This window comes from Orbicella franksi, chromosome 11 (assembly GCF_964199315.1).
Source record: "Orbicella franksi chromosome 11, jaOrbFran1.1, whole genome shotgun sequence".
NCBI classification, from domain to species: domain Eukaryota; kingdom Metazoa; phylum Cnidaria; class Anthozoa; order Scleractinia; family Merulinidae; genus Orbicella; species Orbicella franksi.
The window spans coordinates 24372283-24399318 of record NC_138155.1 but is presented as its reverse complement, the minus strand read 5'-3'; the positions used below and the strand labels follow the sequence as shown (position 1 = coordinate 24399318).

Here is a 27036-nt window from a genome sequence, read left to right as displayed (position 1 = left end):
GCAGATCTTGAGGGAGGTATGACAGAGGTAAGTACAAGGGAAGCGATCTAGTTTCCCGGGGGGACTCTCATATAAAAAGGACTGTGAGGAACCAATTCCAGAACAACACATTATCTCCTGCCATATTTGTTTGGGCTCAATACCCTAAAAGGTACTGCAAAAGCTTCCGCTGTGGACCTTTTGAGGTTAAACACCCTAAGAGGTAACAAAAGCGCTTTTTTAATCCCTAAAAGGAACGAAGAGCACCCCCGTCCTCTTTATATAGGATTCCCCCCCGGGTCTAGTTTACGAGGTTACTGGCTTATTAGTGCTGCTAATTACTTTTGGGTCTATAGCAAAGGAACTTGTAAAACCTTACCCATCTCCTTGCCCCTCCTCCGCCTAAGTACACATCTATGCAGACACATGGGTTCCGGTAATTATGGAAAGAAATATTAGTCTTGCGCAAGAACACGACATGAGATAAAATTTAAAGATCGATTCCCAGTTCGCTGCATCCAGGGTCCACTTCGTAGCCACTAGTTTTTGCTTTGTTTCCTTTTGTTTATATTGTTTTTATATTGCTATATTGTTTTTCTTGTGTTACAGAAGTCGCGTGTGAAGGAAGAGGACTATTAAATAAAGTTCATAAAGAAACGAGGACTACTTTAACTTGGAGAAGATTTTTTTTTTATTTTATTTTATTTTATTGATGAAAAAACATATTACAATATTGCAACAAATTACAAAAGTAGTGCAAAAAAGAGGGAGAAGATTTTAAGTAACAGCAAACCAGTAATTTCCCGGAACAGTGATGGCGTGATGCCATTTCTGCCTCAGAATAGGAACGACAATGAGATGGCTGACAACGGACAAGAACAAATGACATCATGCCTCGATTGCCAAAGCTATTCAGTGACTACGTGTCGCGTTTTTTCTTTCCTTTTGCCTTCATTTCTTTTAACATCTTTTATTGGTACCTTTTTTCTTTAATGCCGTGTAGATTAAAATGTCGTGATAGGTGCCCGTGACTGTTAATTGCAAAAAGAAAAAAAAGCTGGCCTGGACCGTAATTTGTAATCAACTGATCTATTCCAGAAGTACTGTTGTTATAGATTGTTTATTGTTTATTTGTTTAAGAGAGAAATAAAACGGTTGAAACTGGATCAAGAAATTGTCTCTCAGCGTTTTCATAATTTCACCAAAAACGGCAGAAACGAATCTTCTCCTAAATTCAGTCCTTTGTTCGCCCGAGTGTATCTTTGTCTACTTGTTTGTTTGATTCATCGTTTGTTTGTTTATTCAGTCTCTTTAGATTCTCTGTTAAAGCTTTCTCAAATAAGTCATATAGAAATTCCAGGTTCAAACCATACCCTCCACGCTTTTCTTTCCCTATAAGCCGGCGGGGACTAGATACCAGGAAATGAAGGTAGACTCACTAATGCAATGCTAAATATCCTCTTGTTGGTGTCGGATAACAAATGTTTGATTCCAGCAACTGTCTACAGCCCTTCAAGAAGTTGATTTAGTTACTGAGAATCATACCTCTCATACCTCTCCTGCGGTATCTCCAGAGCCTCCCTTTCCTCGCGCCAAGGCCCCGCCGGCTAAGAATGACAGGCAGCCCTGGACTCAACTTGAATTTGCATTGCAAATTTTTCGCTCTTCCTTTTCCGCGCGAGGTTCTTGGAAGTTCGGCTTTTTCCTTCAAACTTTGCCTAATGCCTTGTTTACTGTACAAGAAATACTTCCAAACGTGTCCAAAACACAAACGTTTGCTGGTGGAACAAACTGGAGGGAAATTCGCTGATTGAAGAGCCAGAAACAACAAGCGACATCAAGATATTGTCTCAGATCATCTTCGGTATGTACAATGAAAACCTTCATGTTTTATTGCTACGTTTGAGTATGTAAATGGTTAAAAAGATTTCACATGCTTTGTGAAGTTTATTTAGCCAAAATAAGTCGATATCTCGTCAATTAAAACCTCGACGACATTAAATCTTAGGCCGGGATGTTTGGAGGTAGTTCAACAGTTTACAGTTCGCTCGAGAAGGATGTTAACATCTTAGATGGTTTCAGGTCTTAATTCCATTATTCCACAATTGTTAACTTAAGTTGATGGGGACTAGCTTTCCTTCTTGCCACTAGTGTTTCATAAAAAGCCACATTAAGCATAATTCTTCACACTTTTAGGCAAGCAGGCCGGGGGGGTGGAGGGGGGGGCGTATTCCCACGGCAATTGGGTGGTGGTGTGCGGCCTGCTTCCCAAAGCCCTTAACCTGTTTAAACCAAAATCTGCGATTTCCCCTACACTAGTTATGATTCCCCTGATAAACCAGCAAAGTGTGGTACATTGTATACAAATTCACATGTGATTTGTGTGATGCAAACTATAGGGAGGGGGGGGGTGTACTCCCACAACAATTGGATGTTGGTGTGTGGCCCACTTCCCAAAACCCTTACCCTGTTTAAACAAAAATCTGTGATTTTCCCTACACTATTTATGACTCCCCTGATAAGTCAGCAAAGTGTGGTATACGAATTCACATGTGATTTGTGTAATGCAAACTATATTGGGTACACTTGCTGCCACCTCGATCAACACGTAGAAGAACATAAAGATTCCGTGATCGGAAGACATTTCAGGGATGAGCATGGCTTAACACCTGTCAACTTAATTAAGAACTTTAAAGTCATAAAGAAATGCTGTCGCAAACTCAAATGTTTGATCTTTGAAACACTTTCGATTTAGAACAAAAGACCAAAACTAAACACACAAGCGGATTCCATTTGGGCCAAAGTTTTAAGAGCCACTGCCTGAAAATATGGAGAATCCGACAACAGGTCGGAAAATTCAGATTTTCTTTTATTGCATCAAAAAGACCCTTTTGGTGAACTATTTTAAAGGTCAAATGAACCAAAATTTAGACATTTTTTTCATTTGAGTTCAATGTGTTCATTAAGTATAAAGTAAACATGTTCTGAAGTTTCAAACGAATTGGACGAAGCATTGTGGAGATATTGGAATGTTAAAATCACTGTTTTTTATCCTTCATAATCGTAGAGCGGTCAGGGAAATTGTCGGATAATTGTCGGAAATAAAACTTCTGACGTCACTGTTGGTGAGCTCAAGAAATGTGGGAAATTGAAAACTGTTTTGTTTCAACTTCACAGTGAACTTCAGAGGAAAACTGCTCAAAATCAAAAGTTAGCACTTTCAAGTTTCCCCAGGACCCAAAACTTAAGAGGGAATGGTGTATAAAAATGAAAAGAAAATGCTTCATGCCATCGAAGCATTTGCACGTTTGTGTAAAACACTTTACCGAAGATAGCTTCAAACAAAATCTTGTAGTAAGGAGTTTGTTGGGACCTCTTTCAAGCTTCATCAATTTGTAGTTGAGAAAGACGCGGTACCGATGATTTTTAACTTCACTATGGAACATTGTAAGCCGGCTGTTGGACAAAAAACAACGAAAAACAAGCGAACAATGCCCGCCGAACAACAGGTGAACTCCTCGGCCATTTCCCAAGTAAAATAAGATTTGTATTTAGATCCAAAACCTTCCCCATGTAAGACTCACTGAAGCAGAAATGCATCAATGTTCAAGACAACAATGACGTCACAAAGCAGAGTCTCAGTTCCATTCCTTCCATTAAAGTGAGCGGTCATTTTGGAAACTTTTTTGTGGAACCACCAGCTGTCTTCGTATTTTTAACTTGTTTACTCCTTTTCACAGCTCAGAAAGAAAAATTTCCCCGTACGTTTCCTTTTACATGTGTTTTTTTACATTTCATCGCTATGAAATGGTTGAAGAAAAGATGTCTAAATTTTGGTTCATTTGACCTTTAAGAAATATACTTTCAAAGTTGCAGCAAGTTCAAATTTTTGTGAAATCTAGGAAAGTTCAAAATACCACTCAATCAACCAAGATGGCCAATGTCTACTTCTTGGCCGATTGAAAAATACAACTACTGCAATTTAATTTACGTGTAAAGTTTCAACTAATTTTAGAGGGTCATAACTCTTCTAGTAAACAAATTTCCTGACAAATAAAAGGTTCTGAAGAAAGAGCTATGCTATGGATATACCATATCGAAATGGCTAGTTTGGTCCATGGAAATTAAGCGTGCTAGACGAAACATTACAAAGGGTATTTTGACCAATTGCGCTGTTTTTGGAGGACTGAGCTGAAAACTTCGATTTTGCAACCATCTTTATGAACATAATTCAACATGTTTCATGACACAAATTATTCTTTGACATTGTGTATCACACATGTAAGCAATAATTTAAATCATACGTACCTCAGAAATGGCCTTAGTTATAGATGGCAAAGTCCTGTAGGAATCTGCGTGAGAAGACAACTTGACTATTGGGACAGGCCATAAAGTCATGAACAGGAGTTTCACAATCCAAAATTGCCGTAAATTTGACAGATAAAACCAAGAAACATTCGCCACTTCTTTTTTGGCCATTTTCCCTATGTATCTTTTTCTAAAACAATGTAGAGAAAGAAGATCAAATGCAGCAGTTTAAAACTGTGACTGGTCAGCCAGCGTGTTAGATATGTTGTCGTGGTGAAAGCGTGACACCATGACAAAGAGAACAATGTTGTGTACACAAACGTTACACTGGATGTTACATGTACTCTTGCGTTTCGTTCCAAGCAAACGTTCTATTAATCGTTGCAGTCGAGATTGGTTCCCTATTTTAAAGTAAAAAGAGAGAACTAATAACAAGAGATAACTAAGGAAGAAGTACACTGTAGCGATGTCCATTTATTTGCCAAAGGTGCTCAATTTTTGAATGCAGGACCACCATTCCACCTCGAAGGCCGACATTTTGCCAAAATCATCTGCTTGGGCGGCTGATTTCTAGAGGACTGTGTCAACTATAACCAAGGCTTATTCTGAGGTATTATTTAAAGTACTGCTTAAGTTTACAAAATACAATGTTTACGAATAGTTTGTGTTATGAAACATGTCAAATTATGTTTATAAAGATGACTGCAAAATCGAAGCTCTTGCTCGCTTGTCCAAAAATGGCACAATTGGTCAAAATACGCTTTATAGTTTTTCATCTAGCGCACTTAATTTTCTTGGGCCAAACTAGTCATTTAGATATGGTATACCCATAGCATAGCTCTTTCTTTAGAACCTTTTATTTGTCAAGAAATTTGTATACTAGAAGAGTCATGACCCTCTAAAATTAGTTGAAATTTTACGTGTAAATTAAATTGCGATAGTTGTATTTTTCAAACGGCCAAGCAGTAGACAAAAAGTATTTACTTCAAGATGACTTTTAGCTCAGAGGAATGATCAAAGTGTAAATTACAAACTGTGTGAATATGAAATCCAGGCGAGTTCCCTTCTTTCTGTACTGGCCTGTTGAAAATGTGCAATTTTGCATAAATTCCATTGGCCATCTTGGTTGATTGATCGGTATTTTGCACTATCCTAGATTTCTTGCTGGAACTTGGAACTTGCTGGAACTTTGACAGTATATTTCTTAAAATAGTTCACTAAAAGGGTCTTTTTGACGCAATAAAAGAAAATCTGAATTTTCTGACCTGTCGTCAGATTCTCCATATTTGTAAGCAGTGGCTCTTAATTACCTGAATGTTTTCATGTTACATTTGCTAATTGATTCTCTCACATCCTAAGTACTTTAAATATGTGTTGCCATTATTTTTAATGTACTCATTCGACAATGATGATGTGAAGTCGTTGAAATGTCATGTTACTTTACTTGCGTTGATGTTCTTGCTTACATGTTTCTTGAAATTTTTTTTTATTAGAAACTATTTATGACATGATGAAAAATTCAGTACCCTAGTTACAGGGCTTCTGGTAGGTTGCAGAAAAAAAAGTCAAATTTCGCGGGATTTTCAGGGACAAATTTGCAGAAAAAAACAGCCAATTTTGCAGGAATTTCGCAGGAATTTTCAAGACCAATTTTGCTGAAAAATGATCAGCAAAAAAAAGCCAATTTTGCGGGAGTTTTCTGGGCAAATTTTGCTGGAAAGCAATTGGTTTTGTGCTGATTTGAGGAACGTTTTTAATGAAACTAGACACTCTTAGAGCATTTACTCAGGCTTCGTATCACGATATGAAATCGTACTTTACAAGTAAGCTTATTGAACACAATAAAAACAAATAAGAGAATCAGGATATTAAAAACACAAGAGTTACACGTAGATATTTACTATTAAGTTGCTTCATTGAACATCTTCTTTATCCAATTGCATGTTGTTTGCCTCATCTTCAAAGTTCTGTTTACGTTGATTCCTGATTTTTTTCAAAATCTGAGGCAACCAGTCGAGAGACACCAAAAACCTACTACACAAAGGAAATACGGTATGTTTGATTCTCGTTTTTTCATTTGGACTTTCGTACTGTACTGTCGCGGTTTGCTCTATGTTTGACCACGAGGTTATTTTTAACAAAGAACGTCATTTGCTCCTTTGAGAACAGTGCGCTCTAGAAATGCGCCAATCACAAAGCTTTTTACCTTGTGCCTGCTGCCCAGTTTTTCGCAACATTAATCTAACAACGCCTTGTAGTTTTGGGATGTTGTTTACTCGTTGCAGCGACGAAGTTTCAAGGTAATTTAGTAAGTTTACAGCAATTAAGCAGCCCCAACAGCCAAGATGACTTTCAAACATGTTGTACCGACAAGTTTTTGGTAAGATTTCTAGCAAATTTTGTGGGATTTTGCTTGTTTTGTGAATTTCGCAGGATTTCTCAGATTTACTTGAAATTCGCAGCTCTGCAGCTGCACAAAATATCAGAAGCCCTGTCTTTAAGTCCTGTTTCAGACCTGCCTCATTAATTAGTTCCCTATTTCAGACCAATGTTAAAGGCATTGTGAAGGGCTTTTTGATGAAAGAGTAGCTTCTTCTAGCCACTGCAAGACTAGAGTGCAGAAACCATACCCTATTTGAGACCAAAATGGCCAATATCGATACCCTTTTTCTGACCCCACCTTTGGGGCTATACATACCTAATACCTTATATAATATTGTAACCCCTCCCAGGGAGTGCAAGCTTCTAAGCTGCATTTTTCACAAGTCAAATTTGTAAAGATAAACAGGAGCTTATAACGTGGAGTATGCAGTGGTGACTTATCCACACTGCTGTGTTTTGACAGTCAGTTTTACTTTTTGATTATCTGTCTTAGCCCTGGAAATTATTAATATTTTTAATTCAGTTCTTATTGGTAGTAGAAAGTGATTGGCAATTGCTCATGCATGTAACATAAGCAAAGAGCCCCTGGTTTAAAAGTATAATTTGGGATTGGCCTTCACAGTAGATCATTGATGTGGGAAATACATGTACATGAATTTTAACTACATGTAAACCATGAGTAGTCGGTCTTTTGCTTAGGTTGTTGTGCATAATGCAAAAGGAAACCTTCAGGAAAGATTGGCAGAGCAAAATCCCAGGGGCGAGAAGCCATGAGAAGTGTCGCTGTGAAAGGAGTGAGTACTGACAAAGGCAGAGAAATCAACCTTATCATGCATTCTGCATCATTCTCTGTCACTCCCTGCTCTGTCAGTCAATTTACTGACTTGTTCTTACATACTTGCATGTGGGTTGGAGACAGATAGCTTTGCCAAACAAAACTCTTGACAAATTTAACTCTTTCCAAAGCCTGTTGGCAGAATCACAACAACTTCATGGTCTGTGAAACACAATTTCAATGCTTTGATTTGCCCCTGTTTCAATGCTTTCTACTGTATTTTCAGAAGGCGAGATTGTCGACACATTTTCAACGCTCCTAGCATGAGCCAATCATGCATATTTGTGCATAATGAGAACAACGCATAATTTAAACTCTCTGGCTTTGTCGGTAGTCCCTCCTTTCTTGCGGTTTTTGCCCCTAGGATTTCATGTGGCCATTTTTTCCTTGCGTTTTCTTTTGCATTAGACACGAGGGACTAAGTGAAAGAGGAGCTTCTCTTAGTTTATTTTAACTGCATACTATTAGTTGTCCTCCTTCAAACCATGCAGGGAATTTTTTTCATGCCTGTTTGACATTTTTCCTTCCTCGAATGTTTTCTTCTTTTTCGGAATTTGTCCCCTTCCCCCCTCCTCCCAACAATAATAAACAATTATTGGATGAGGTTTTTGTGATATCCAGAATAATCAAGGTCGAGGTAAGTGTTATCAGCCTAAGTCAAAGGCTGAGGCTGATAACACCAACCGAGACCTTGATTGTCTCGGATGTCACAAAAACCGAATCTAATAATTGTTTTATTAAACATTGTTTTAAAGAAAATAACGACAAACGCATTATCGCAGCGAACACAATTTATTTTCAACAAGGCATGTTCTTACTTTGCTGTCTGTGAACTTGACATTGGTCTTGGAAATCATGCATTGCATGCGCAACCTACAGATTATTCACTAATCTGATAGCAGATTAGCGAATAATCTGTAGGTTGCGCTTTTTCCCAGAATTAACTGTAGGCTTTTAGCCAATGAGAAGACAGATGGTGACTACAACGTATAATAATCTGAATAATGGGCTACCACTTATTTTAATGTAAACTTTTCATTGGTTTGTAGTAAATTTAATTGAATGATTGATTAATTGATTGATTGTTTGAACAATGTGCATGTAATGCTAGATATTGTACTTGAAAAAGTAAACAGTATGTCACTTATCAAAATGCCTGTATCACCTATCAGATAAAACATGAAAGACATGAGCATACATGTTAAGTCGCAGGGCTGGAGTACTGAAAGACCAATGGTGGATGTCAGATAAAGCTATTAAAAAGGTAATTTTGTTCATATATACTACGTGTAGTACCGGTTAGAATTCTTCCTGTTGAGAGTTGACAAAGGGGAACTTTAGATCGTTATCTTAGTGGAAAGATCCCAGGACTCCTGTATTACGAGTGTTAACTTATCTTGATACAAGCATTGAAGGTTACCCTTCAGTAGCATTTTGGATAATTTAGTGTTGTTAAGCAACTACTGTGTTTAGTCAAGTCAATGATGTTGTGAATCTGCAAAAGCTTGAAATATTGACTTCACTAATTACATTAATATAGACCTCACTTAAAAGAACACTGTATAATTTTGATGTGTTGAATGATAAGCTTATTTACCTGGAGAAGGCAACGTGTTATGGGCTGCTGGAAAAATGTAAATAAAATCACTGTTCAAATGATCACATCTATTAACAAAGCATTTTTAATGCTATTTTCAGTGTTACATAATTATCATAACTTTTACTCAAACGTAAACAGTTACTGATACATGTAGGTCTTTCATTGATTTTTTTTTCCATTTATTATCAGGCAAACAAGAAGCAAACAACAACATAGGACAACTAAGATCAATGGAGGAGTCAGATACAGCTAGATCAGGTCAGTTTACGTTTCTGGTATCTGCAATGGTGTTTGCAAGTGTACCTACATGTACACTTATTAGTTGTTATTATACATCAACCTCACTACATCTCTTTTCATACTGTATCAGCTGAAAGCGTACAGTGAATTTTCAAAATCAGCGCCTGTGACATCATCTAGCTGCAGATTGTACAATAATTACGTCAAGGACGCTCAAGATCATGGGAAATCATGTCATGTATGACCGTGGTGCACAATTTCTGTGAGTAATCATGCCAAGTTCGCATGCTTTGTGATGCTTGCCATCAGTGAAGAAGCAAAAACATGACCTCCATTTTTTTTTTTTTTTCGTTCAATGTGTAATAAAACAGTATAAGATTCGTTTTTGTGATATCCAGAACAATCAAGGTCTCGGTAAGGGTTATCAGCCTCAGCCTGATAACCCCTACCTCAACCTTGATTATTCTGGATATCATAAAAGCGTCATCCAATAATTGTTTATAATTCCATCAGTTAGATTTATAATGCTATAGTGTATACCAACAGTAAGAAATTGCAAGTACCTCAACAACATGTTTGTATCTCTTATCAAGGAAAACAAGAAACACAGAAACACCAAAAGATCCGTGGAGGAAGTGAAATACATCAGACATGTCAGGTCAGTCAAAGTTTTTCTTTAACTGTAGTGGACTAGTGTTTCACTATAATTTTAATCACTTTTTGGAACAGGTGCAGTGTACCATTATACAATCATGTAGGGTGGAATTCAGTCTTCAGAAATTTGGTTAAATGACACTCCTTGGTGTCAAGACTATTTGGAAACATCCATTTCTTTTCTTGATTCGACAAAACATAGTTTGAAGTTCTTTGACCAATAGGTTTTTTTTCACAAGGATTTGCCAACTGAAAGTATGGTTTCTTTGCCGTACTTCAAGTAATTAATGTGTAGATTTAGTCAATTTTTAAAAATGTCTAGTCTCTCCTGAGGTTCGTGAAATGTTTACCTTCATAAACTGAACAGGCCTTGAAGTGCACAGGCTCAAAATAATTATGAATTCTCCCTACTAATTGTGATATTTTGGGGTAGCGAGTTTTGAAAATTTGTTTGTGCAATATTTCCTAGTTGATGTTTCTCTTTATTCTCATCACATTTTTGCTTGATAATGTATTGAAATTGTAAGGGCAAAATTATCTGACAGATGGTTTCTAAGTTTTACGGACAAATCATGCTTTGATCGTCCTTAACTGACAACTGACAGATTATTCCAAATTTTAATTGAGAAAATCATGTTTTGATCTCAATTTCCTTACTGACAACTGATAGATGATTCCAAATTTCAACTGATAAAATCATTTTTTCAATCTCAACATCCTTTACTCAGTACTGATAGTTGATTCCAAATTTTAACTGACAAAATTATGTTTGTGATTTTAGCTCAGTGACAAAATTGTCAATCAATAAATGAACTCAACCATGAAAACCAGTGGGCATTTTGTAAAATCGACGGGTTTGCAGGCAAATGTTCCCTCTCTCGCCCCACCAACCCCTGCTTTGCCGAATTTTTGCTCTCGCTCCAATTTACCCGCAGCCAGAATGCAGAAAAGGTCTTTGTACAGGAACGCCTTCTACACAAGCTACAATTCCAATGGTTTTATTTGCTCCAGTTTCAATGCTTTCTACTGTGTTTTCAGAGGGCAAGATAAACATTCCTACAAGGTGTCACTTGTATCTTGAATATTGACAATGCATTGTCAACGCTCCTGTCATAAGCCAATCATCTTTGTGCATAATGAGAACAATGCATAATTTAAACTCTCTGGCTTTGTCGGTAGTCCCTCCTTTCCTGGACTTCTTGCCTCAGGTTTTCACAAGGCCATTTTTCCTTGGTTTTTTTTTTTTTTTTTTGCATCATTCACAAGGGACTAAGTGAAAGAGGAACTACTCCTACATGTAATTTGTTTAAACTGCATACTATTAGTTCTCCTCCTTCAAGCCATGCGGGGAATTTTTTTCATGCCTGTTTGACATTTTTCCCTCCTCAAATGTTTCCCCTTTCTTTTTCAGAATTTGTCCCCTTCTCCCTGCCCTCCCAACAACCTGAACAAGAAGATCTGTTAGATCTTATAACCGTGCTTTTAAAATTTAACGGTTCGCTTAGCACTACCGTCGGAACGCAGTGCACATTCCAAAGCAGTCATTGATGATTCTTTTCTTACTGTAGACATCACATCACTTGATCAACACAAACTGTATTATTGCACCATCAGTGGTAGCCGTTGACAAATCTCCGATGACGTAATGGTCTTAATCGAGAACTTTCTTCGGGATATGTATGGGCATGAACAATATGAACGACACAATAATAACACTATTAACAACAGCTTTCTTTCTTAAAAATCATGATTAAATTTAATTGGTGTTTTCCACAAGTAAAGGGCTAGCAAAGTAGTCACACAAGTCATATATTTTAATAATAAAACTCTATCCCGACCGATGTATCGATTTTGGTCACTCCAGTGACCACAGATTGAAAACGTGACAGAAAATTGGTGTTACTTTTGATTCTCACCAAATTTGTCATATCCCCCCCTCGGGAGAATTTTGTTAACTTAGCTAATTTAGTATGCAAGCCACCATAATGGCGGCCACCGTAATGGTGGTCACCGTCGACGAAATGTTTATTGGCTCAAACTTGGGGCAAAATCTTTCGGAGATGGAAGTCAAGACATTTGTAACGATACAGAAAGTAATTTGGGACCGGCTGCTGGCTTCTAAGGCTGAATTTATCCAGAAGTAAGCTGTATTTTCGTTTTCGTGCCGAAAGCCATGCGATGAAATATTATCGGCTTGTTCTGCTGTCTTGTTCTGTTTTTCTCTTGGTCTTTTTTGTAGCCCATCGAGGCCAGTATTTCGTCTAAATCAGTTGAAAAAAGTTCGAAAAAGATGTTCCCATTCAAGTTTAAGCTCTCAGGCGATAATTCTGGAGTTTTGTGGCCGAAACGTCGGCTTTGTTGTATTCGTGTTTTTCGGTTGCTACAGGCGACTGTGGCTTCCTTTGTTAGGTCAAGTCTGGGGAGTGAGGTCACAAAAAAATTCTAATTAATTCTGGTTTTGTTCGATTTCGCTGAAATTTTAACATGATAAAGCTGGATTGTTAAGGAATAGATTTACCGTCTGCCGATGTGTGGTAACTATTAACGCTGAAGTGTTATATCGCTTCGAAGTCAGGGTTTTGAAGAGATTTTTTTGCAACGTGTGGGTTCGGCGTGATTTTGTAATCGGAAGTTTCGGTTGACCCCGAAGGAAAAAATATCCGGAAAAGGTCATTTCATCGACGATTCAAACGAATATAAATATGTATATGTTCCGAGCTAAATTTCTGGTGAAAAAATATAATTTTGACGAGCGCTGGGTTTTTAATTTTTTCCCACGAAAGATGAGATTTATTAATGTTTAAACAGCTATTGGCGAGTAAACATCACAGGTTGCGTGACTCAAAATTTGGCCGAGTGGAAGCTTGGGTTGCTCGCACACAAGTCGAAAAAAAAAACCACGGGTAAACCATGAACCGCACTCGGCCCATGGCCACGCGGTTAATAAAGGGCTAACCCTTATTTTAATGTAAACTTTTCATTGGTTTATAGTAATGTAATATTTACTTGATTGACAACTGACTGATTGTTTGAACATTACACATGATGCTAGATATCCTAATTGAAAAAGTACATTGTAGACAGTATGTCGCTTATCAAAATGTCTGTATTACTTATCAGATAAAACATGAAGAACATGAGCATAAAGTGGCAGGGCTGGAGTACTGAAAGACCAATGATGGATGTCAGATAAAGTTATTAAAAAGGTAATTTTGTGTGTATATACTGTATATGGGAGATGGCAGCCTTACATAGCAGCTACAAGTACTACAATCACATGTAGTACCAGTTGGAATTCTTTCTGTTGAGAATTGACAAAGGGTATAACGCCGTTATTGAACACGACACTGTTATCTTAGTGGAAAGATCCCAGGACTCCTGTATTATGAGTGTTAACTTATCTTGATACAAGCATTGAAGGTTGCTCTTCAGTGGCATATTGGGTAATGTGTAGTTCCAGAAAATATCCATACCCCCATCACGGAGGAAATTTCATGTAAACCCCCCCTCCTCCCTGGAATTTCCAGGTTTTGAACACAAACCCCCCCCCCCCCCACCCCTCCAGAATTTCCACAAGTATTATGTACACTCCTCATACCCTCTGGAAAAATAGTTTTGGCAAGAAAGTGTGTTAATTAAGTTACAGTAAATACGCCAAACACTTCTTCATGTCACTGCTGTTTACTTTCAATTGGTTGCAACATCTGAAGATACACACAAAGAAAACATTCAACAGTTTCTTTAAACATGCTCTAAAAGAAAATAGATAAAATAGTAACTTGTCAAATTACCTTCCAATATGACTACATGTAAGTCCTTTTGTAAATGCAGTACAATTTCCACTTGAGGACTGATAGGATGAGCGTGGATGAAATTGACACCATACTTTTATTGCGAAAACAATTGCTACCCAGTGCTTTCAATAACATTTGAAGTAGATGTCTGCCAGTATAAAAGTAGGTGGCTCAGGATATATAGGTGGCCATAAGGCCACCTTCACTAGATGGCTCTGGGGGCATGCTCCCCCAGAAAATTTTGAAATTTAAACTCTTGGAAATACCATTTCCAGCTTTCTGGGCATCAAAGTTAGTAAAGTTGATGATGAATATATGCTGGCACTGATCTATTTTGCTCGCTGCCCTTAAATGATTTGTCTCTGTTTGGGTTACCGAAGTACATCGGCTTCCTTCACAGCTGCAAGTGTAAAAACTGTGAACAGGCTTGTCAAATGGATTTCTAAACAATGAACAAAGTAAGTCTTTCATTTCTTCAATTGATGGCCCTTTGCGTGGCTCACGACTTTCCAAAAATTGCAAAGTTGACAAGGTCTTATCTGCGACTTCAGACCGTATAGTTTTAGAATCAGTTGGGTTGACTGGCAAAATTTCATCATTGGAATGAAGCGTATCGTTTTGTGCTATTGATATTCATCCGTAAGCAAAGAAGAACACAATAGGTTTATGAAAGAACAATTCCGAAGTCAAATAACTTTATTCAAATACCTGTTTTGGTACGTGATTTCTTTCAAAAGAATGTAAACAAATCAGTCTGTCCAGACTGTATACGAGAGCACACTTTGCTGCCATCTTTGCTCGACCAAACACATGGTAATAGTTTGAAAGCAAGGTTAAGTTTTATTACAATACTGCTGAAAATGGCTGAATGTTTTGCAATTTGTAATCATATTCAATGAATACGTAGGCTTTTATATACATGAACAGTCAAGGCAAATGTAAGAAAAATTTTTTCTCAAACTCAGTAATAATTCATCAAGTTTAAACAAAGGAGACCATGCCCATGACGGTGTTTGGATATCTGATCTTAATTAGCAGAGATTTTTACGATTTTATTTCTCTGTTTTCTCCTTAGTTTTAGTTTCAATTTCAAGAGAAGATATGTCAAACACTCAAGGCAGCGTTTGACCACATTTCCAAACACCTCGAAGTTCATCAAAAATACTCCACTGCGCGTCATATTTTCAACTCTCTTTTTTGTGTGTTTGATATATTACTTCAGTTTATTTGAACTGAGAAATAGGTAGGCAGTAAATATTGTAAGAGTTTCATTTTTGAAATTTTTGTCGACGGACAGAGCGAAGTAGCCGGTGACTTAATGACTTACAGCCACTGGAGCTCCGGCGGTAGCCGGCTTCTAATGAAAGCACTGACTAACACACTTGCGAAAAAGCCCAATTTTACAGCAAAATTACATACAAACAGACAGAGATAAAGAAGAATAAGAAATTCTCAAGTTTGTGAAATCGTAACATCATTTCTACCTTTATAAAGAAACTAATTTTCACGAAAGAAATCGACTGCCACTTGACAGCTTCCAAGACCGATTCGAAAACAAACTAGGCTAGTCACCAGTGCTTTTTGGTCCACAAGATGACTCCATGTAGACTAGTAACAAGTAATGACAGCCATTTCCACGCAACGTACATTCTTCTCATTTGTTAGCTTCCAAAGTTTTTAAATATTATGCGATTCAATTACAAGTATTCAAGCTACTATTTTTTCATGTGAAAGATCTACTAAATAGCTGGCAAGAAATGATTTTTTAACAGCTAGATTGATACTTGAAACCGTATTGAATCAAAGGGCATCTGGAAACTAAATCTACCGTCCAACCCCCCTGAATTTCCTGGGTCTTTGACCCCCACCCCACCCAGGCTCTGGAATTTCCAATTCCCTCCATGGTGGGGGTATGGAAATTTTCTGGAATCACACAGTTTAGTGTTCTTTTGTGTGGGGTGTTAAACTATTGTGTTTCGTCAAGTCAAGTCAATGATGTTGTGAATCTGCAAAAGCTTGTGAGGTCTTTACGGGAAAATCTCAGACCAAGACCTTGCCATATTGACTGAGCGATAGCGAGGGCAATACAGCAAGGTTGAGGTTTGAGATTTTTCCATAAAGACGGAACATTCAAGGTTGACAAGTTGTTTATTACAATTTATGGCTTTTTCTTTTGTGTTTTCAAGCCTGTAATTGGCCCGTGGGCATTACAGGAGAATAATGCCCTACGATTAGCCAATCAGAGCATGCATTACATTTACATCGGCTACAAGAACAAGCCAGATAATAAATCAGTTTAAGACCTCACTCAAAAGAACACTAGATGATCGCAATGTGTTGAGAAGGTTGAATAATGAGCTTATTTACCTGGAGAAGGCAACACATTATGGGTTGCTGGAAAAATGTAAATAAAGCTGCTGTTCAAATTATCACTTTTATTAACATAGAATTTTTATGCTAATTTTCAATGCTGCATGTAATAACTTTTACTCAAAAGTAAACAGCTACTGATAGGACTCCTTCATTGAATTTTTTTTTCATTTATTACCAGGCAAACGAGAAGCAAACAACAACAGAGAACCACTAAGATCAATGGAGGAGTCAGATACCGCTAGATCAGGTCAGTTTATATTTCTGGTATCTGCAATGGTGTTCAAAAGTGTACCTACTCTTATTAGTTTTAATTATGCCAAAGTATACCAACAGTAAGAAATCACAAGTAACTCAATATGTTTGTATCTCTTATTAAGGAAAACAAGAAACACATAAACACCACAAGATCAATGGAGGAAGTGAAATACATCAGACATGGCAGGTCAGTCAAAGTTTTTCTTTATCTGTAGTGGACTAGTGTATCACTATACTTTTAAACAATCACTTTGAGGAACAGGTGCAGTGTACCATTATACATGTAGCCTGGTGGAATTCAGTCTTCAGAAATTTGGTTAATTATGACACTTGTTGGTGTCAAGCCATGCCTTTCCTTGCTTGGACAAAAATACTTTGAAGTTCTTTGACCAATGGGTGTTTTCACAAGGATTTGTCAACTTAAAGTATGTCTTCTTTGCGTTACTTCAAGTAATTAATGTGTAGATCTAGTCAATTTTTAAAAATGTCTAGTTTCCCATAAGGTTCTAAAATGTTGACCTTCATAAACTGAACAGGCCTTGAAGTGCCCGGGCTCAAAATAATCATATATTCTCCCCGCTTATTGCAATACTTTGGGGTGAGTTTTGAAAATTTTTGCACAATATTTCCTAGTTGCCGATTTTCTTTATTCTCATCACTCATCTGCTTGATAAAGTATTGAAATTGTAAGGAGAAAATAATTGACAACTGACAGATGGCTCCTAAATTTTACTGACAAATCACGCTTTGATCTTAACATCATTACTGACAACTGACAGATTATTCCAAATTTTAAATGATAATTCATGGTTTTTCATTCCAATATCTATCTTGACAACTGATACAAACGTAGATGATTCCGAATTTTTTAACTGGCAAAATCAAGCTTTGATCTCAGCATCCATACTGAAAACTGATAGATAGTTCCAAATTTTGACTCACAAACAATGTTTTGATCTCAGCATCCATACTGAGAACTGATAGATGATTCCAAATTTTAACGGGTGTCTGGAAAACCCAAATAGCGAAAAGTCATGAATAGCAAATAGTATGAATAGGGCGAATACATGTAGTCTCAAATAGTGCAAATAGTGGCGAACAGTAGCGAATAGTGATGAATAGTCGTCAGTAGTCGCCTCTTTAGTTCAGCACTGATCTGGATTTGTTGAAGTTGATTACGTGGAGCAAGAGCATTTATCTGCAGATGCTGACACAGATACTATTTACTATTCGGGACTTATTCGCTAGCCATTCACAACTATTCACTATTTGCTATTCAGGTTTTCCAGACACCCAATTTTAACTGAGAAAATCATTTTTTGATCTGAACGTCCTTACTGACAACTGACTGATGATTCCAAATTTTAATTGACAAAATCATGTTTTGATCTCGACATCCTTACTGACAACTGATATACATGTATGATTCCAGATTTTAATTGAGAATATCTTGTTTGGATCTCCAACTCCCTCTTGACAAGTGATAGATGATTCCAAATTTTAACTGAGAAAATCATGTTTTGATTTCAACATCCTTACTGACAACGGATCGATGATTCCAAATTTTAACTGAGAGAATCATGTTTTGATCTCAACGTCCTTACTAATTAACAATTAGATTATAAGCTCAAGATTTCTATCGCGTGATAGTTGACAAGGGCACAGCCGGAATCCTTTATCACGCAGTGGAAATCAAGAGCAAATAATCTAATTATTCTAGTATATACTTATAAATCTACTAGTCATTTAAAACTTTATCTTAATCCTTTTCACATACACTTCAAAAACGCCAAGAAAGGGCGGTCATTTTGTTAACAAGGACACACTGCTACACTACGCTCTATCTATCACAGAATAGATAGTGAGTAGCGTAGCCAATCAGAGAACGGCATTTGTGATAGAACACTAGTAGATTTATACTAATGACTGATAGATGATTCCAAATTTTAACTGAGAAAATCATGTTTTGATCTCTATGTCCTTACTGACAACTGCCTAATTGTTCCAAACTGAGAGAATCATGTTTTGATCTCAATGTCCTTACTGACAACCGACTGATTGTACCAAATTTTAACTGAAATAATCATGTTTTTATCTCAATATCCTTACCAACAACTAACTGATGAGAAAATCATCTTTTGATCTCAATGTCCTTACTAACAACTGGTAGATGATTCCAAAATTTAACTGAGAAAGTCATGTTTTGATCTCAATGCCCTTGCTGACAACTGACTGATTGTTCCAAATTTTAACTGGCAAAATCATGTTTTGATCTCAATGTCCTTACTGACAACTGACTGATTGTACCAAATTTTAACTGAAAAACTCATGTTTTGATTTCAATATCCTTACCAACAACTGACCGATGAGAAAATCATCTTTTGATCTCAATGTCCTTACTAACAACTGGTAGATGATTCCAAAATTTAACTGAGAAAGTCATGTTTTGTTCTCAATGCCCTTGCTGACAACTGACTGATTGTTCCAAATTTTAACTGAGAGAATCATGTTTTGATCTCAACGTCCTTACTAATTAACAATTAGATTATAAGCTCAAGATTTCTATCGCGTGATAGTTGACAAGGGCACAGCCGGAATCCTTTATCACGCAGTGGAAATCAAGAGCAAATAATCTAATTATTCTAGTATATACTTATAAATCTACTAGTCGTTTAAAACTTTATCTTAATCCTTTTCACATACACTTCAAAAACTCCAAGAAAGGGCGGTCGTTTTGTTAACAAGGACACACTGCTACACTACGCTCTATCTATCACAGAATAGATAGTGAGTAGCGTAGCCAATCAGAGAACGGCATTTGTGATAGAACACTAGTAGATTTATACTAATGACTGATAGATGATGCCAAATTTTAACTGAGAAAATCATGTTTTGATCTCTGTGTCCTTACTGACAACTGCCTAATTGTTCCAAACTGAGAGAATCATGTTTTGATCTCAATGTCCTTACTGACAACCAACTGATTGTACCAAATTTTAACTGAAATAATCATGTTTTTATCTCAATATCCTTACCAACTACTGACCGATGAGAAAATCATCTTTTGATCTCAATGTCCTTACTAACAACTGGTAGATGATTCCAAAATTTAACTGAGAAAGTCATGTTTTGTTCTCAATGCCCTTGCTGACAACTGACTGATTGTTCCAAATTTTAACTGGCAAAATCATGTTTTGATCTCAATGTCCTTACTGACAACTGACTGATTGTACCAAATTTTAACTGAAAAAATCATGTTTTGATCTCAATGTCCTTACTGACAACTGACTGATTGTACCAAATTTTAACTGAAAAAATCATGTTTTGATCTCAATATCCTTACCAACAACTGACCGATGAGAAAATCATCTTTTGATCTCAATGTCCTTACTAACAACTGGTAGATGATTCCAGAATTTAATTGAGAAAGTCATGTTTTGATCTCAATGCCCTTGCTGACAACTGACTGATTGTTCCAAATTTTAACTGGCAAAATCATGTTTTGATCTCAATGTTTTTACGGACAACTGACTGATTGTTCCAAATTTGAACTGAAAAGATTATATTTTGATCTCAATGTCCTTACCAACAACTGACCAATGAGAAAATCATCTTTTGATCTCAGTGTCCTTACTAACAACTGGTAGATGATTCCAGAATTTAATTGAGAAAGTCTTGTTTTGATCTCAATGTTCTTACTGACAACTGACTGATTGTTCCAAATTTAAACTGAGAAAATCATGTTTTGATCTCAACATCCTTACTGACAACTGGTAGATGATACCAGAATTTAATTGAGAAAGTCTTGTTTTGAACTCAATGTCCTTACTGACAACTGACTGATTGTCCCAAATTTAAACTGAGAAAATCATGTTTTGATCTCAATGTCCTTACTGACAACTGACTGATTGTTCCAAATTTTAACTGAGAAAATCATGTTTTGATCTCAACATCCTTACTGACAACTGACAGATGATTCCAAATTTTAAAAGCAGACAAAATCATGTTTTGATCTCAACATCCTTACTGACAACTGACTGATGATTCCAAATTTTAAAAGCAGACAAATTCATATTTTGATCTCAATGTCCTTACTGACAACTGACTGATTGTTGCAAATTTTAACTGAGAAAATCATGTTTTGATCTTAACATGCTTACTGACAACTGGCATGATTCCAAATTTTAAAAGCAGACAAAATCATGTTTTGATCACATGTCCTTACTGATAACTGACTGATTGTTCCAAAATTCAACTGAGAAAATCATGTTTTGATCTTAACATCCTTTCTGACAACTGATAGATGATTGCAAATTTTAACTGACAAATTCATGTTTTGATCTCAATGTCCTTACTGACAACTGATTGATCCAAATTTTAACTGAGAAAATCATGTTTTGATCTTAACATCCTTACTGACAACTGACAGATGATTCCAAATTTTAGCGGACAAAATCTTGTTTTAATCTCAATGTCCTTACTGACAACTGATAGATTATTCGTAATTTTAACTGAGAAAATCATGTTTTGATCTCGACATCCATACTAATTAACAATTAGATTATAAGCTTGAGATTTCTATCGCGTGAGTGTTGACGAGGGCATTGCCGGAGACCTTTGTCACGCGATGGAAATCGAGAGCAAAAATCTAATTATTCTAGTATAATTATACTTATAAATCTACTAGTCGTTTAAAACTTTATTTACATCCTTTTCACAGACACTTTGAAAACGACAAGAAGGGGCCGTCATTTTGTTAACAAGGACACACTGCTACGCCACTCTCTATCTATCACAATAGATAGTGAGTAGCGTAGCCAATCAGAGAACGGCATTCATGATAGAACACTAGTAGATTGATACTAACGACTGATGGATGATTCCAAATTTTAACTGAGAAAATCATGTTTTGATCTCAAATGTCCGTACTGACAATTGATAGATGATTCCAAATTTTAACTGACAAAATTATGTTTTGATCTTAACGTCCATACTGACAACTGACAGATGATTGCAAATTTTAACTGACAAAACCATGTTTGGATCTCAATGTCCTAACTGACAACTGATAGGCGATTGCAAATTTTAACTGAGAAAATCATGTTTTGATCTCAACATCCTTTACTATCAACTGACCGATGATTGCAAATTTTAACTGACAAATTATTTTTGGACACAGATCCGTATTGACCACTGACAGGTGGATTGAAATTTTAAGTGACCATTCATATTTCAGTTGCTAAATCCTTACCAGGAATTGACAGACGGTTCGAAAGTAACTGAAGGGCATGTCCTGTTTTTGTCGCAGCATTATAGTCGATAATATTATTGTCAAGTGACCTAAATTTGTAACTGACAAATCTTGTCACGATAACTAAATCATTACTACAGTGTTTGGGGAGCAGGGTTGGTGCAGTGATGAGACCACTCACCTCCCACCAATGTGGCCCGGCTCTGATTCGGGCTAGGTGCCATATGTAGTTTGAGGTTGTTGTTGGTTCTCGCTTTGCTCCGACGTTTTTTCTCCAGGTTCTCCGGTTCTGCTCCCTCTACAAAACGTAACATCCCCAAATTCCAATTCCACCAGGATAGAGGACCTGCTTGGATATCAGCTAAGGCTGATGTGGCTTCCTGTCTAAATATAAATACATTTATTATATTGACAACCGACACATCACTCCAGTTCGTGTTTAGATCTCAACATGTTTTTTGACAACTTATAGATGTTTCCAAATAATACTAATTGAGAAATCATTTTGTAACATGAGTATTCATATTGTCAAATATCAATGAACTTTAAATTTTACCAAACCTTTGTGCTATCATGCTATCTAAGCATCTAAGCATCCTTCTTTCATTGAGAGAGTACATTTATTGCAAACATTGTAGACACAAAAGGGAAGCTTTTCAGTGGAAATTGCTGTCTAGGCTGGTTAATGTTCAGCTGGGTAACTGTTTAAATAACAACAATAACAACAACAACAACAACAGCAAAGTTACTGAATCAAATAGCATTGTTGTTAATTAATATTACAACTAGCACTTCTACTGTTGGCTTCGAAGCCTGTGCTTTCGTCTATTAGCCAGTCATCAAATTCAACTTTAGTCCTCTCTGTTTAAAGAGCAACGAAAATTAAGAATTTCAGGGGGGCGGATGTACCCAGGCTATAGGCATAGTTACTACAAATAATGTAATTGTTGAGGTTTTCTGATCCATTTGCTTACAAAAGTGATTGGAATCCAATTTCTCCTTACAAAATCCGTATATTGTCAAGCAAACAGGTGATGAGAGTAAAGAAAACCATCAATACGGGAATTCTGTAGATAATGTATATGGGATAGGATGAAGAAGGCTTCACTTAGTTGCAAAGAAAGCGAAAATACATTATACAATATACAATATACAAAGCTTCAGTGTAAAAATCAAACATTTAATTTTTCTTTCTTTTTCCAGGATTTCTCAGTGACCAGACAATTGAGGGAAGATAAAGGCAAAGACAAGACACTGGAAGCAATTTAAGAAGACAGGACACTACAGACAAGACCTAACTCATAAGGGACAAAAGTAAGACAGATTGAGAGATTTTTTCAAGCCGAAAAAATAGGACCTGTAAGATAGGATTTTTTTCGTGGACTAAACATCAGGATCGGAGTTTTCAGCTCACAATTAAACAAAACACGAAAGCTTTCTATGAAAAAGGACCGGCCCAAAAATGATGTACAGTTACGTTTTGTAGGGCATGTTTCGTTAGCTTTGCTTTACAAAGTTCGATGCAGTTTTATTCTTTTGCCTTTGCTCACAATGCGAGAGCTTGGTGGATTGTGTGACTGACGCGTACGTGACTCTTGAGCATCGGTGGTGTTGCGTTACACTATTTGCCGATTAGAATATGTTAATAAGGCCTTGTGCGGGAATTTCGATACACGGCATTGCAACAGGAGATTCAACTGTTAATTTAACAAATAAAGATTGTAAAGTGCCCTTTGATATTTTGTTGGCTTGTTTAGATAAACAGCAAGGCAGCAGGGTACCAAACGAAACTTTATTTTCTTTATTTTTTTAAGTTAGCAGTTAAAATACGGCAACATTTCCTGAATTTGAATAATTCCCGTGCAAAACTTTATTAACATATTCTCAACGGTCGTTAGTGTAGCGCAACACCACAGTTGTTCAATAGTCACGTACGTTTCTTTCATATGATTCACCGAGTTCTCGTATTGTGAGCGTCGAAATTCTTTGATTTTCCTCGAGAAGAAAAATTTTATAGTTAGCTTTCGTGGTTAGAATCACATTTTTTTTCTAGTTTTCTTTCACAGACCAATTTCAGAGTGGATTATTCAAATTGTCTTAAGCAAAAGCAATTATAAAAGTTTTCTTGAACCATAATTTTGGAAAAAAAATTGGTTGCTAAGTTTCTGTCGACATATTTCAAGCGTGTCTCGTCGAGTTAGCTTTGTACAAAATCAGTTTCTCTTGTTTATTAAAAAATTGAAAAATTGTCTTGACTGCCTAAATTTACTCTAAGGGTAACCCTTGTCAAAATTTTTTAATTTTCCCGCCAAAAAACTTAGAAAAATACGGGCGCCTATAATACGCATGCGCCAACTTTTTTTAAAAAATTACTTCTTGTTAACATCTGTTTAAAAATTTTTAATTTTCCCGCCAAAAGACTTAGAAAAAATACGGGCGCCAGTAATACGCATGCGCCAACTTTTTTTAAAAAAATATTACTTCTTAAATATTTTTACTTTTCCCGCCAAAAGACTTACAAAAATGCGGCGCCTAAAATACGCATGCATCGAGAAACACTTGAAATTTCCTGAATGATTTCCTGTTTGTTTTGATGAGCATCATCGAAAGCATAGAAGTTAAAATAGAAACAAATTACACCGAAACTTGTAAGTAAGAAAATCATCTAATAAACATAATTTACTATTCCAGGAGTGTTTATGAGTATATTGATCGATTCACGAAGTCGTCAAGAGGTTTTGAAAAGACACACAACTATCCGGAAATGCTTGGGAAATGATTAAGTAAATTATTCCATAATTTCCTGACTTTAGCCAATGTTAAATCGACAGATGTATTCATAGTTTTACGCGTTACGTTGGTCAATTGGAAATTAAAGGATCAGTTCTTTTGGTCTCCTGTTTATCGACTTCGTTATAACGCGAGTACTTTACACAATGGATAACAAAGTCTAGTTACAAACGGGAGCTTCTGCTTAACAAAGGAGAAACAATCCGCATGTATAAGGGACAGTCCCGTATCCCATAATGCATGATAATGCAACTCGACACCAGTAGTCACCGGGCTATAAAAAGCAACTATCTCGGAAATTCAGGCCGTTTGTGTCAGCAGGGTGATCAGTTTCCTTCTCGCGATCGTCTTTACAACGTTTTTTGAATATGATGCTTGGAAAGACTTGGAAAGGCATTGGCTTGTCTGTAGGACTCATTATATTTATCTCATCGGCGGTGAGCAATTTGTTATTGATATTCCTCAGTCACGCACCTGTGTCATTTGTTTGAAAGCCCACTTGTACTTAGCTCTTATTAACCGAGCAGGAGGTCTGTATGGGAGAATCTTGACCGAGGTCGTGAGTACAGACCGAACGCGGTGAGGTCTGTACACAAGACCGAGGTCAAGATTCACCTATACAGACAGAGTAAGCTCGGTTAATAAGATGTTTATTATATGGCAAGTGAGAGAAATTTAATTCATTTAATTTAACTGGTTTGTACTAGCCGACATTTTGCCATGTGAGCTCGTCTTTCCGCTGGACCTTTCTTTGACCTCTTTCCATTCAGTCGCCGTACGCTCCGCTATAATGTGCTCTCAGCGTTAGATTTTGGTATGTAACTGGTTTGTTAACTAGCCGAAATTTTGTTTGCGAACGGCGATGAGCTGAACTTAAATCTGCCGAAGTGTTCTCGTCCTCTTTACTTTTCTTTTCTTTGCTTTTCTTATCACGCTTTTTGGCACTGCCATAAATAAATATTGTTAGAGGAAAAAAGCCAATATTTTTGCATTAAAGTTTGCGACTTTTTCACCGCAAAACATTACCGGTCTAGATGCCGGTCTAGATGGGAAAATCTAGACCGCGGTCAATATCGATTTCAGCCAATCAAATTCGTGAATTCGATAGTTCCCAGTCCTTATGAGACACAGCCATATAATAAATTTCAATATAAATTGTTTTGTTCTGGGAGAATATCCAAATCCAAAGATCCTGGTTCGACTCAAATCAAAGAATTAGCTTAAGCTACAAAGTAATTTCTCATAAGTCGATCAAAACTTGTCTTTTTTTAGAGTGACGGCTGTTGAAAAGGAGAGAATTATTTTAAAAGTATATATACATTTCACTTGGAGAGCATTTTTTAAAATGCTCTACAAATGAAATGCCGATCATTTTTTAACTGACATGTTTCTTATGTTCTAGGTAACCCATGAAATGCTTCATAAATCTTTTATGAAGACACGCGATTACAAATACGCGCTTTCAGTTTAATTATCACCAAAGTCGGTCAGCAGGTTTCAAGAAAAATTGTTTCTAGAGGGTCTTTCTATATTTCCTTAGTCGAGATAAACTTGCAAACAAAAAACGATAAATAATTCTCCAACATAGACCTCATGGCGGTTGATTAATATTTAATTATACGGACAGTATATATATAAACTCAGACTGTTTTTGCTATTTGTTATCATTACTTTTAAAAACTGAATTGTTCCGTGGGTTTAGGCCGCGGGCGGAAGACATCTGGCAATTCAGGCTATCATTACTTGGACATGTAAAAGTACATAACAAATGCGATACTGTCGCCAGTTTGCGATTTCATTTTTAACACTGTAATACGATTACTTTTAAAACGAGGAAAATATCCGTCTTCAGTTTTGTTTTCTATCCCACAGGCCTTTATAAAAGTAGATCTGAGAAGAATTTTGTTCGCAGTCCGACAACATTATTTCGATGAAAACATTCACTGCGTTCAATATATATTTTTCGCTGAGAGTTAAGGAATACCTTGAATCTTTAGAACCAATAGCTCTTCCACAGGCTTAAAATTCTCTTCATAGAACCTTATTAGCTGTTGTTGACTTAAGTTAAGATAGATACTGATTAAGAAAGCTATTTTAAACACTTTCTGGACTCAGGGATCCTCAGGGTATCGGCGTAGAAACATCCCAGGTTTTCATGTTATCACAAACAGACATTCGATATACAGTATTAGCTATATCTTGCTTCCCCTAGTCCACTTACAATCAGTGACATCACCTTGTATTTGATTGGTTCATGGCGAGATGTGCCACGTAGCTGGGGTAGCAACAAACGTGCACGCGACCAAACATCAGTCATACAACAGTGTGACTTAACGGCAGCTCATGGAAGTTGACTAGATGAAGCTTTGCCATGTTTGTCCTAGGTCTATTAATTTTGCTGGCTGGGGCTGGAATATCGATATGTGATTTCTAGTTTTGCTTTGAATTCTCAATCGTTCACATACATGTAAAGCTAGCCTGCAGAGCAGGCGAGATTTTTTCGAGCCAGCGCTCACATCGTAAAAAGTTTAGCCGCCATCTTGAATTTCTCATGCAGTGGAAGACTGGAGAGAGA

The 27036-nt window shown here is 36.7% G+C and overlaps 2 long non-coding RNA genes across 2 annotated transcripts in view; one reads left to right on the top strand and one right to left on the bottom strand.

Moving 5' to 3' along the window:
• Positions 1 to 27036, bottom strand: part of LOC145460456 (uncharacterized) — a 247800-nt gene that overhangs the window by 17724 nt on the left and 203040 nt on the right. The window lies entirely within an intron of this gene.
• LOC145460459 (uncharacterized) lies at positions 1600 to 24171 on the top strand. The gene is made up of 8 exons (XR_014039848.1): positions 1600 to 1843; positions 8677 to 8768; positions 9294 to 9362; positions 9938 to 10002; positions 13119 to 13204; positions 16344 to 16412; positions 16543 to 16607; positions 22875 to 24171. It is a non-coding gene; the product is annotated as an uncharacterized LOC145460459 (long non-coding RNA).